The sequence below is a fragment of the Dipodomys spectabilis genome, unplaced genomic scaffold (assembly GCF_019054845.1).
Source record: "Dipodomys spectabilis isolate Male_0828 unplaced genomic scaffold, ASM1905484v1 ptg000054l, whole genome shotgun sequence".
Classification (NCBI taxonomy): domain Eukaryota; kingdom Metazoa; phylum Chordata; class Mammalia; order Rodentia; family Heteromyidae; genus Dipodomys; species Dipodomys spectabilis.
The window spans coordinates 32797501-32806809 of NW_024870731.1; positions in this window are offsets into that span (position 1 = coordinate 32797501).

The window sequence follows — 9309 nt, forward strand, 5'->3', positions numbered from 1 at the left end:
GCAGCCCTGCAGGGCCCGAGTTCCCCCTACACCCACACCTAGACACATTGCAGGGATGCCGGAGAGCATGCCTGACTTCTAAGGTCAATGCTTCCTTCCCTTCCTCTCCCTTTGCCTTCTCTTTATTATATCTAATAAAATGGAGAGGTTAATTTACTATTTAATAATTTCTAAGATCAAAGGAAGTGAAGGAGTCATTTCTGCTCTTCTTAATTAGTCTTTTCTTTCTCAAATTAGTTTTCTGTTGATGCTGTCAGTAGATAAATGTAATGCCGTTTCTTCCTCTCCACAGAGGCCATATTAAAAAGTCTTTAGTGGATTCAGTATTTGGCTTATTCTTGAATTTTAACTACAAAAAAAGCTGGCTGGAAGTTAAAGAAGGTATGTTTTCTGATGACTTGTAGCTGCTCTTATCCCTTTGAGGGTCATCTTTCTTTCTTTTCTTTATTATTATTATTATTTTGTAGGCCTTGGGGCCTGAACTCTGGGCCTGGACGCTGTCCCTGAGCTCTTCGGCTCAAGGCTAGCACTCTACCACGTGAGCCATAGCACCACTTCCGGCTGTTTCTGCTTATGTGGTGCTGAGGAATTGAACCCAGGGCCTCATGCATGCAGAGCAAGCGCTCTACCACTGAGCCACCTTCCTAGCCCAAGACGGGGGTTATCTTTCTTACCAGGTTGTCATGTGGAGACTTAGGAGTTCAGCTTGCTCCCTTCCACAGACCATCTGCACTTGGTCATTAGAGATGGAATGGGAGAGAGGAGGATGCCGGACACATAATGAAATGATTAAATCTGAATGTTTTCTAGTCCCGCTGGAGTTGGAACTCACACTCTACCATGTGAGACCTGCTCCCAGCTCTGTTTATTTTGCTTTCAGATAGATAGGTATTTTGTTTCTGTGATCCTTCTACCTATGCCTCCTGTGTAGCTAGGATTACAAATGTAAATAACCAAGTTTACCTTGTCTGTTAAGAATGAGGTCTTGATCACATTTTGTCTGGTCTGGTTTTGAACTGCAATCCTTCCAGGTCTTCTTTCCAAATAGCTAGGATTATAGGCATGAACCCCAAGGTTCAGCTCAGATAGTCTTACAGTGGTTTTATTTATTTAGTCCTGATTTGTTTCCTTTTCAGTAATCTGAAAAAGTTAGAACCAAAGGTGTTTTCATGATCAAGAAGGCACTTGCTTCTTTGGTGCGAAATCTCCATGGAGCTCTGCCCAGTGTCCTGTTCTTAAACGGGGACCACCAGGCAGTCAGCAATGCTGGTTCTCATGGGACCCTGAGAGCGGTGTCATCGTAGCAACTGATGTGAGCAGGTGTGTGCTTCGGTGCGCTTCTGGGCACTGTCACCCAAGCAGCAGCCCAGCATTCAGAATGAAGGCTGCTTGGCTCTGCTCTGCCAGGACTCTTTAATCCCAACAGCTTCTCTGCCAATTAGAAATGAAAAGATCCGGGATGATCTTGGAGATAAATAGTCTCAGGTCAAGGTGGGGAAGCTGGCATTTGGTACCCTCCACGGATGTCTGCTGTTTCTGTAGTTAAAAATAGCCCTGGAGAAAAACCAAGAACCTTCGAGGATAGCAACATGCAAATATTTGTAGGTAAACAGCCACAGACAACATCTCAAGGACTTAAAAGGGTGCTCAGCTGGGTTCTCCTCCCGGGAGCTACGGCTGGGAGCCAAGCAGGGTTGAATTTTCCAATTCCAGACACCAACTCCTTTGGGAAAATGCCCCCAAGCAACAAATATGTCCAGATTCAGATTTTTCCCTTTGATTTTTTTTTTAAAGTGTAGTTTTGACTAATGACAAACATATTGGTGTTTTGCTTATGGGGTACAGACCTTCGCTGCCCTTTCTTGGTGAAGGTAGCCAAAAATATGCAATTAGTCCTTTGAAGTACCTCACTTTTCTTCCCAAGCCCCCCCTTTCTCTGTCTCATAGGATGTGGGTGGTCTTCTGGCGTGGGAGGATTCCCATTTTCCATTTTCATTCATTTAAATGAAGTTACATGCTTTGTGTGTGGGAAATATGCTTAGGAGGAAGTGAACTTATATGGGTGCATTTCTTTGAAATCTATTAAAGAAGTAGGATGGAGTGCTAGATCAATAAAGCTATGGGTAGACGTGGGATGGAGCAAGAATAATAAAATATTAACTCGCCCAGTCTCTGAAGTGAGCAGCTAGATGTTCACTGTGAAATCCAACTTTTATGTACGTATGGAATTATTTATAGATAGACATTGGGTGAGAGGAAGGGCGGGTTTTCACCATGGCGGGCGCTCACTTAGATGAAACCCAGACTCTGTGAGTCCCTCAGAGTTCCAGAAGCCTGAGTTCCAGACAAACTTTCTCACTAACATAACTCTGTTGCTTTCCATTTTCATTATCTAACGTAATGAATTCCATAAAAGACAAACCAATGGGCAATATCATCCCAAGTGGGGAGAAGCTGAAAGCATGTTCTTTAAAAACAGGGACATGACAAAGTGACTACTGTTACCACTCTCAGTCAACAAGGCACTAGAAAGTGTAGCCAGGGCAGAAGGCAAGAGAAATAAAAGGGCTGCAAATAGGAAAAGAGAAAGCCAGTTCTCCTTGTTTGCAGATACTTAGAACAACCTAGAGACACCAGCCAAAGACTCTTCCAGATGAACAAATGACTTCAGCAGAGTAGCATACAGAAATCAGAAGAATAAACTCACGCTGAAAGAAATCAGGAAGCCAATCCCATCCTGATGGCATCAAAAACTACCTAGGAATAAACCTAACTGAGGAGATGAAAGACCTCCACAATAAGATTATAGAACACTAAAGAAGAAAGCAATTGAAGAAGACCCTAGAAGATGGGTGGGGAGAATTACCATTGGGAAAATGGCCATACTATCAAAAGTGATGGCACCAATCCTTATCAAAATGCCAGTGATGTTCTTTACAGAACTAGGAAAAAGCATCCTACATTCTTTCAGAAGCTACCAGCTACTCAGGAGGCTGAGATCTGAGGACTGCTGTTTGGAGCCAGTTTGGACAGAAAAATCCACGATGATATATTTATCTATATATATCTATATATCTAGATATATAGATATATAAATATTAGCCATAAAGCAGAAATAAGGTCATTCATCTACAGGAAAATGCAAAGAACTGGAGGTTATAGTGTTCAGTAAAATAGTTGTGTCCAGGAAAATAATGTAGACATGGAAGGGTTAAGTATCACATGTTTTCTCATGTGGAAGCTAGAATTAAACAAACCCAAAGAAATGACTTAAAAGTAGCAGAGGGAACACTAGGGAAGGATAAAGACAGAGGTGGGAAGAGCCAGGAAAGTTGAGAGATCAAATATGATGCACGTATGTAAATAGCACAGTAAAACCCACAAACGTGTACCATTTATATACTTTAATGATAATAATTTTAAAATCACATGACATGATAGCCAAAGCTACTTTCCTTTGCCTTCCCATTTTAGGGGGGAGGGTAAGAGAATTTTACTTATTTATCACCATAGACCTTTTTCTTTTCTTTTGTGTATGTGTGCCAATCCCAGGACTTGAACTCGAGGCATGAGTGCTCAAGATTAGCACTTCACCTCTTGAGCCACAGCTCCACTGCTAGTTTTTTTTGTGTGTGATTAATTGGAGGAGATAAGAGTCTCTCATGGACTTTCCTGACTGGGCTGGCTTTGAATAACAATCCTCAGATCTCAGCCTCCTGAGCAACTAGAATTATAGGTGTGAGCCATTGGCTCCTGGATCACAGACAGTATTAAAAAACATATTGTATTTTAATTTTAAATAATTTCAATTCTGATTGAGTGGAGTAGAATCTCAATGTCATTTTAATATTTTGATTGCATTTATTCTTATTCCTCTTTATGCCCTAAGATGAGAAAAAAGATGTTATATAAAGAGGATAAAGGAAAATTAAATGGAAATAATTGAAACAATTGCCAATGGAAGTCAAAGATGACAACTATATGTTGTCATTTACATGTCTTTTAAATTTTCATAATTTTAATTTTAATGAAAGTATTTAAAGAACAGGCTCTTATAAAGTCTGTTATTGTAAATTAAATAACAAAGCAGTGAGTAAAGTTGTAAAATGCCAAATTCATAAGGTTTGTTTTCTTCTACTGTGCTTTATGTCTTTTCCAGGATTATAGGACACTAGAGTATACAGGCAGTTTTGTGGACAGGCCTTTAAAAAAAGATTCAATATAGGCTAGGGCAGATTATGGAAAATCTGTAATCTCAGCTACTCAGGAGGTGAAGATTGGTAGGATGAGGGTTTGAGGCAAGCCTGGGAAAAATGGTATCAAGACCCCATCTCAACCAACAAGTTGGGAATAGTAGTACCTGCCTATTATCTAACCAATATGGGAGGCATAGGCAGGAAATCTCCTAAGGGTATTGGTGATTCTTATATTCCCAGTAGTTTTCAAGGGATTCCTCCCTTTTGTTTTCTTTTGTTCCAGTACAGGGGCTTGAACTCAGGGCCTCTTGCTCTTACTCTTGGCTGGTACTTCTCCCACTTGAGCCACATCTTCAGTTCTTTTTTTTTTTTTTTTGCTGAGTAATTGAAAATAAGAATCTTGAAGACTTGTCTACCTGGGCTGGCTTTGAACCTATATTCTCAGATCTCAGCCCCTGAGTAGCTAAGATTACTGGCATGAGGTACTAGCTACCTGGGATAACTCTTTTTATTCTGTTTCGTGGGAAATGACCCAGTTATTTTCCATTCTTTTTCCTCAATAAGTCCATGTATATTTCCTCCTTTGCAATTAACCTTTATTTCAAAACCCATTTCTTTGTTTCTTCTTCTCATCTGTGCTCCGGAGAATGAATTATGTATAACCAGCACCCGATTTTCTTTTTTCTTTCTTTCTTTTTTTTCTTTTTGTGTGTGTGTGTGTCTAAGGAGCTTAAAATAGTAAAGACCTAAGTCTCACCAACCTTGTAAATTAGACCACTAAAGCTGTCACAGGAAGTAGAATGTAATTTAACGTTTCATCCTTTTCTTATCGTTAGAGGTCCCCCCTGCCCCCTCCCCCTTTCTCAAGCTGATGGTGACATTTAGGATTCAGTCATCACTGCTTTCCTCCTGTTTGGTGTTCAGGCAGAACTGTGGCTGGTGTCTGTCAGCCTGGGCAGTCAGTCTGAAGCTGGCTTCACACGCTGGGTAGTGATTCTGTCTCGGCAGAGCCCACAGTGCTAAAAATAAGCTTTCCTGAGGTGCCTGAACGTGTAAGCCTGTTAGAGCAGATCATTTGAAGCACATTCCCTTGTTGAGTTTCCCCAAGTATTAGGCACTTCTCCTTGTAGTTGGAGAGAACCAACTTCCTCCTTTGTAGGGAAACCTTTCTACCAGCACTGAGTGAGCCCTCTTGGGCTCCCCGTGGTCTCTCTGATCTGTCCACTGGGGATGGGGCCATGTGGGGGCTGAGGGCCACGCACAGACAAGAGGAGGGTGTGCGCAAGGGATGAGGCAGGTGGCTCAGGCCACGCCCAGGCCTCTCCTTCCCTCTACCCTCAGCAGGTCTTCTGGTCTCTCTCCAGAGCAGCTCATGGGCAGCCTGCCTGCACCCTGCTCCACATCAGTCTGTAGCTTCTCTCCCCGGCTGTCAGCTCTGCTCCTCTTTGTTTTGGAAGGAATCTTGTCTTGTCTTTTTTTTCTTTTTAAATCAAACACCTTCTTTTCCGCTCATCTTCTGCAGCTTAAGGCTGTCCAGGAGAGCGCATGCTCTGTGTCTCCTTCCCAGGAGAGTCCCCTTTATCCCCCACACTTCCAGTGCTGCTCCCTTGCTCAGAATTACTGGCCTCACCACGTGAAATGGGGCAGTATCCCAGCTTCTCTGGGTGTGAATATTCTGACCCTTTGGATTTTCTTCGGGAAGCTTCTACGTCCCTCTTCTCAGTGATGTTGGATCCTCTTGAGTCATCTCTCTGCATTTCCATTTTCTTCCTTTTTGGTGAAGGGAATGGAACTCAGGGTCTCCCATGTGCAAAGCAAGTGCTCTGCCACTGAGCCATGTCCCTGGCCCTTCACACCTTTCCCATCTCCTTCTTGTATTTTTTTTCTTCCCTGTCAAACTGTGATGGTAGAATCAATCCCTTTTGATGACAGCCCCTCTCCAGTGAGTCTCTTCCTTTCTTCCTCCCCTTCTTTCTGGTCCCATTTTTGTTGTTCAGCCTGTTCCTGGATCCTAATGGCAACAATGCTTTCTTTTCTTCCACAGCCCCTAGCTTTCCTCAAATTCCTCCTCATTGCTAATTTCCCCCTGGACCAATGACTCTGCAACGCCCATGGCAAAACATCACAGACTTGGCTATGCTGAGGGACTTGTTCCTGACTCCTGTGTGGTTCTGATGGCAATGGATTCCTTTAGGTCCAATAGAATGATTGACAGCCCAAGCCATGAGACATGTCCAATGGAATCTAGAGCTGAACTGCTCAGTTGTTCAAGCTGCACTGTTCCCTAGGTGTCCAGATGGTCAGTTTCAGTACTCTGGCTTCTGGCTAGTGCTGAAGAACTCAGCTGCATCTTGAGTTTGGGGAGATTTAGGTACTGGCTGCTACTTTGGCCTGCAGTGACAAAGGGAGTGCTCTTTTGCTAGAGTTGCACCCCTGCCAATCATGTGTAGAATCGGCTCCAGAGCTTGATGACATCATCAGTGCCAGTCTACTTCCCGAGCAATTTGCACCTCTGGGAGCAGAAAGGATTTCTTGCTGAGCTCAAAGGGACCATTGGTTCCGCTTAGCATCATCTGCTTCCTTGGAACCTACAGAGAGGCATGCAAGGCTTCAAGAGAAAAACTATGGCAAGAATCTCTCTAAATCCTGCATCAATTGTAAATGCCCTGCTGGGTTTGCTTATGGGAAAACCTGTGTAACATCTGTGCACTATCTCCTTCTTCATGACAAAACTTTTTTGTTGTTTCTTATAGCTTGAGTATATGCTGAATTTTTCAACCAGGTAGCTGTCAAGAGCTGAGCATTTTAGAGAATTGTCTGACTCCTGGAAGCTGTTTGGATCTCCATACTTCGCACCACAGGGCTCTTTTAATTACAGCATTGATTGAGTAGACCTGTGAGCCTTTTAAGGATGGCATGTTCCCATATTTAAGATCAAAATATGTATTTCATGTGTCTGTGTGTGTGTGTGCTGGGGCTTACAGAGTAGTGCCAGGTGCCATTCCAGGTTAGAATATTGTGTTAATTTTTTTTTTGGGTCCGGTCGTGGGGCCTGAACTCTGGGCCTGGGCACTGTCCCTCAGCTCTTCAGCTCAAGGCTAGCGCTCTACCACTTAAGCCACAGTGCCATTTCCGGCTTTTTTCTTTTTGCTTATGTGGTGCTGAGGCATCGAACCCAGGGCCTTGAGCATGCAAGGCAAGCGCTCTACTACTGATCCACCTTCCCAGCCCTATTGTGTTAATTTTAAAAAGCACACTTGCAGGTAGACACCCTCTATGAATTTCATTTCCCCATGGTCAACATGGGATTTGTTCCCACGGCTGAAGGGACAGTGACAAAAATACTTTACTTCATCAATTCCCAAGAGGCCCTTTTTCATATTCTAATAATGTTACAGTCATGTTTTTCAACAGATGAATGTGTTTAGTAGCTGTGGCAATTACTTAGAAAATCAATGTATCCCCTAAACCTTTTGTGTTGGATGTGGGGGGGGGTAACGTTGAAATCTGCAGTTTGTGTTTTTAGCATTTATAATTTAGACTTGTTCGTTGTCATTTTCTTTTAAATGTAAGACATATTTTCCCCCCTTTTCCTGCAAATGCTTGTGTTTTAGGGTCTCTGTATGTTTATGCAAAATGTATCTAAGCAATGGAGAATTTAGCTTGCATGCTACTTCTGTGTGGAGAGACAGTTTAATAAGACCTGCTGTCCACTTGCCTGTATGACTTAGTGGCCCAGGACCCTCGTCTGTAGATGATAAGAAGCTGGGGAGGAGCGGGAGTTAGCTGTCTTCCCCTCAAGTGGGAGTATGAGAAAACTGAATAACACAAGGGATGCAGATAAAAGTCCCAGCATGTATTCTGACAAGCTTCCAGCAACCAGCAACCAGTCCATACAGCTTCCTGCAAGTGCGAGACGCTCTCCACTCTGTGGTTTTTAGCTCTCTGGCTAGCGCCTTCCTAGCGAGGCTGACTCAAGGTGTTTGCTGCTGTAGCTGGCATCAGACACCAGAAACTCTCCTGCAACAGTTGGCTGGATGCACCCACATAGGGCTTGAGATGCTGCGGCAGCTCCCAGGCCTCTCCAGATTCTCACACGTTGTGGATGGGCCAAGAGGTCCCCAAAACATTTTAACCAGAATATGAATGTTGTCTGCCAAGAACTCTTCTTCCTGAACAGTCCTTATGCCATTTGGTGAGGCATTAATTTGATGAATAAGAGTCTGTGGGGGGACATTTATTATGCTAATTAGCTCAGCCTTGAGGGTTGATGGAAATATAGATAAGAGACAAGGCCTGTGCTCTCCAGGGGCCGTGAGTGACCCATTTCATAGGACATTAGTAGCCACTCCTAAGTGTGGATTGTTTTTGAGAGTCATGGACTACCTTTAAAGTTTGGACTCACTAGCATAACCCATCATTGCCCGCCCCTGTGTGCACAGCATTTGAGAGTAAGCAGAGGACTTTGTATCATTACCTGGCTGGCAGTGGAATGTCTCGAGAGCTACTTTACCTCACTTGCTTACGGCAGTACGACATCGTGAGTGCTTTATAAATAACTAGCGTTATTATTACTACGTGGTCTGACCTGTTTGCCAATTTGGGGTCCTAACATAGCCATAGCCCACACGGGCTTCCATGGAATGTACTGAAAGACTTGGTGAAGTATGTATTATTTTAGGACTGGGTGTTTGCAAATACATGCACCTGCTAAAATGCTCAAGGGTCTCCCTTGGCCATTTGTGGACATGCACAGTGGCCAGACATCGAAGTAGCCCCGTGGGAAAGTTGGCAGATGAGGTGGTACACTCCCCGCTTTTTGTCCCAACTCATATACAAGTGTTCTTTCTATGGACTGTGGTGAGGTCGCTCATCTCATTGTCTTGTTGGTGTGATTTTGCTGTTAAAATGTCCCCCAAGTTGTTGTATCACCGGGGTACTCGGTAGGGTCGCTTTGTATGGAAAGCCTGCCACGTGTACCACAGAGAAGAATGCGTGTTAGGCCTGAGCTGCACTGCTGGGGTCTGAGTTCCAGGGCATAGTACCTCAGGTGTCCTTGCATAAGATACACACTCTGGATTGGTCAGTTAATGAGGAGATTCTGCCCAGAAAT